This window comes from Bombyx mori, chromosome 23 (assembly GCF_030269925.1).
Source record: "Bombyx mori chromosome 23, ASM3026992v2".
Lineage (NCBI taxonomy): Eukaryota > Metazoa > Arthropoda > Insecta > Lepidoptera > Bombycidae > Bombyx > Bombyx mori.
In genome coordinates this window covers 4,576,832-4,580,944 of record NC_085129.1, presented here as the reverse complement: position 1 = coordinate 4,580,944, position 4,113 = coordinate 4,576,832, and the positions used below count along the sequence as shown (strand labels likewise).

General features: G+C 38.9%; 1 non-coding gene across 1 annotated transcript; it reads right to left on the bottom strand.

Moving 5' to 3' along the window:
• Positions 1–2,967: 2,967 nt before the first annotated feature.
• Positions 2,968–3,107, bottom strand: Mir3350 (microRNA mir-3350). The gene is given in 1 exon segment (NR_107626.1): positions 2,968–3,107. It is a non-coding gene; the product is annotated as a microRNA mir-3350 (primary transcript).
• Positions 3,108–4,113: the final 1,006 nt, after the last annotated feature.

Here is a 4,113-nt window from a genome sequence, read left to right as displayed (position 1 = left end):
TCTCAACGAGTGCAAGGCAAAGTGCACCTTCCTACTAATCTCAGCAACGTGAGAACTCCACGAAAGATGTCGATCTACAATAACACCCAGGTTTTTAACTGAATCGGTTAGAGTTATTTGAGTCCCATCCAAATAAATTGGGGGGAGTATAGGATCGCTGAGTCTACTGCGCAATTGTTTACCCCCTATAATGATAGCCTGTGATTTTCCCGGATTAATGTGCAGACCGTAGGCTTTTGCCCATTCACTGATAGACTTCAGATCACTGTTCATCGCAGCAATAGCCGATTCAACTTCAGGCTCCGAGAAGTGGCAATATAGCTGGAGATCGTCTGCGTAGAGGTGGAATTTAGAAGATATAAGCCTAGTGACAGAGTTTATAAACACAGAAAACAGAAGAGGAGAAAGAACACCACCTTGGAGAACGCCCGCACTGACGTTCTGCCAATCCGAGAAAGTCTCGTCAAGACGGACACATTGCGAGCGCCCCCGAAGGTAACTATCAAACCAGTTAATAGCAGACGAGGAGATATTGTTTGATTTGAGTATTTCGAGCAGAACATCGAAGTCAACAGAGTTAAAAGCGCTGCTGAAATCTAACAACACTAATAAAGTTAGTTGTTTGTTTTCCATGGCCCAGCGAATGTCATCGGTCACTTTTAGAAGAGCTGTAACCGTGCTGTGGCCCTTGCGAAAACCAGATTGGAAGGAGCTAAGAAGATTGTGGGAGAGGAGAAAAGACGACAGCTGACGGTGGACAATGTGCTCAAGGACTTTGGAAAGAAAAGGAAGTATAGATATAGGCCGGAACTGAGATGGCAAAATAGGATTGGGGCTTTTTGGGATAGGAACAACGTAGGCTTGTTTCCAAGAATCAGGAAAGTTGCTAGAGGTAAAGGAAAAATTGAAAATATGGGTAAGTATAGGTGCTACTGTTGGAAGAATTAGGGCAATCATTTTAGAGCATACGTTATCAATTCCAACAGCTGTGGATGAGATGGAGAAAAAGGAATTACGGACATCAGCAACCGAGACTGGACTTAAGTCAAAAATAGGGATCCGGGGTACGGATAGACTTGAAATCTTAAGCAACGTGGTCGTCTTTGACGAATCACTGAGTGACACAGGAGGGAGAGAAAAATGCTTATTGAGGGCGCACAAGTCAGTATCCTTGACAGAAGAGACCGGAGTTTTGCCAATGCCGACAGATTTAAGGAATCTCCAAGTATGAGCAGGGCTGCGATTTTCAAGTGATTTGTGAAAGTAAAGTCTTTTAGCATCTCTGCACAAACGGTTGCACCGGTTGCGCAGTGCTTTGTATATGGCCAGGCTGTGTTCAGTGGGGCAACGTTTGTATCTTCTTTTGGCTTTGTCCCTGCGAGCCATCAGAGTTTTAATATCCGGCGTTAACCACGGTGCAGGTTTATGTTTAATTCGAACTCGACGGACGGGGGCATGCTGATCAAACAAACTGATTACCTTATAATTAAAAGAATTGACCATGTCGTTAATGTTATGGTGTTCAAGAATACAAGACCAGTCGGTATTATTTACATCCCGTCGCAACGCTCCCAGATCAATACCCTTGTAATTGCGAAGTAGGAGAAATTGTGAATTACGTTTAGGGGGTCGAACACGATAGGAGAGATAAATCAAGTCATGATAAGAAAAGGAAGCGGAGAGTTGACCATGAGTGATAACATTATCAGGAGAAGATACTATCATGAGATCAAGTAAAGAAGGAGTACAATTAGGAGAAAAATGAGTAGCAGAAGATGGTAAGACCTGAAGGTTAAAAGAAGACAGTAAAGATAGAAGTTGACGAGATCGGTAGTTGTTTTTGATGAGGCAAGTGTTGAAGTCTCCCATAATGATTACATGATTGTAATTTGAGCAGAGTTCGAGCAAGACAGAATCAAGAGAATTGAAATAATCAATATTGAGGTTAGGGCTATAGAAAACACCAAGTAGGAGTTTAGAGTGAAATATGGAGATCTCAAGAAAAAGAAATTCAGCGGATTCGGAATAAGGAGAGGGTGACGCATTTATAACCTTAAATGGAATTTCAGCACGCAGGTAGATAGCCACGCCACCGCCCCCCTTCTCGGTTCGGTCATTTCTGATCAGTACGAATCCAGGGAGTGAAAAAAATGAAGAAGGAAGAGAGGGTTTTAAAAAAGATTCAGTAATAAGTATGACGTCAAGCGGAGAGTTGCTAAATGAGGACAGAAGGTCAGTATAATGACTAGGAACACTTTGAGCATTAATGTGGGCTATATTAAGATTATTGGAATAAGTAGAAAAACATTGGGCGATCCGATCATGTAGGGTCAGAACTGTGGAAGAGCTACTATTCACACTGACAAAACTATCAGATGAAGAGGTACACGAAAAGAAACTATCATTGAGATCAAGTAAATCATCAGTTTCATACATTGATATGTTAATAGATTTCAGACGTGCACAATTAAGACGTGTATGTGTATATGCAGAAGAACCAAAGTGGAACTTAAATAAAAAAATAAAAAAAAAACCAAATTAATCAATTACCCAGTGGATTACCTTACCAACTCGCTGGTTTAGTGACAGAGATTGAACAGAGAAAAATTAAAGACAACTTAAATTATATGCTTGCTAGACACAAAAGAAATTAGCATTTAAAAAAAAAAAAACCTTAAATTATAAAGTACATAGTAAAAGGACATGTTTTACAAAAAAAAAAAAAAAAGTTTTATGACCACACAGCACCACACAGATTTTTTGGCAAAGAACACGAATAAAACGCAAATCACAAAGTATGTTTTGTCAACTAACAACAAGAACAAAACGCAAAAGACAGTTTAGTTGAAAGCAAAATGTCAATGTCAAGTCGATGTCAAATAATGTAAACATATTATTCAGAAAACAATTTCTCTCGACATTAACTAGTATTTGATCCGTGATACATAAACCAACCAAACAGTAACTATACAATTACAATATAAATATAAGCATATAAAGAAAAATTAGAATACATGAAACATATTATTATCACCGACTACCGACAATTTAAAACACATGCATGTATGACAATTCTTATTTTTATTTTTAATAAAACTTTGTACGTAATAAAGTAGATACCTCCATAGTGTTTCAAACTACCATTGCACACTACATATTAATTTATTTTAAGATGTGCTGTGTGGAAGTCCAGCAAAGCATTTTAAAAAGCGCCGATATAGGTGCCTAAACGCGGCGCCGACTTGATTTGGTCACTTTTGGCTGAGATTTGGCAGTCTCGCGGTCATCATTGGTCCGTGGAGAATTATGGATGGCCGCAGCAGCAGGGTATCGGGATGTTAAGGCGTCCAGTTCAGACTTACACTCAATTTTATGACGAGTTTTGTCAGGTGTTAGAATGACAATTTTTCCTTCCACTGACCAGCAGTTACCGACGCTAAAATGTTGTCGGGCAGCAGTGAAGATCTTGTGTCTCGTTTTGGTGAGAAATTCAGAGACAGTGATTCCAGAGCCTTTCAGATTGGTTTTATTATCCCATACAACATTGCGATGCTCCATGCTGCAGAAACGCACTAGGACAGGTCTGACTTTGCCCTGAGAATTGCCGAGCCGATGACAATTGTTGATATGTTCTATGCAAATTTCAGGGAGTTTCATGTTTCTAGTGAAACATGAAACTCCCTGTATAACAAATCTCCCATTATAAATTCAAATCTAATATTTTCTTTCCGCAAACAGATTAAAATCTCATAAGGTATCAATCAACAAAGTAAAAAATAAAAACAGAAATCAAAGTTCGGAATCCTTAATGGAATTTTTTTCATGACGAAATTAAGTTTTACGTAAACCATCAAATCAGCATTTCGCAAACCGCTTCCGAATTTTGAATTCAATTCGGCGACAACTAGTAATCTCCGCCTCGAAAAAAATTCAAGTTTAATTTCTTTCCGGGAGATTCCAGCGCTCGGACTTTATCGAATTCTGGCGACGAAAGTGAAAATGAAACAATTATGCAAATGACCAACAAAATAAAACTCATTTTATTAATAATCAAATAAGCGGAGTTCGCATTCTCGCAAATGAAATAAAATTTCGTAAATGGTGGCATTAATT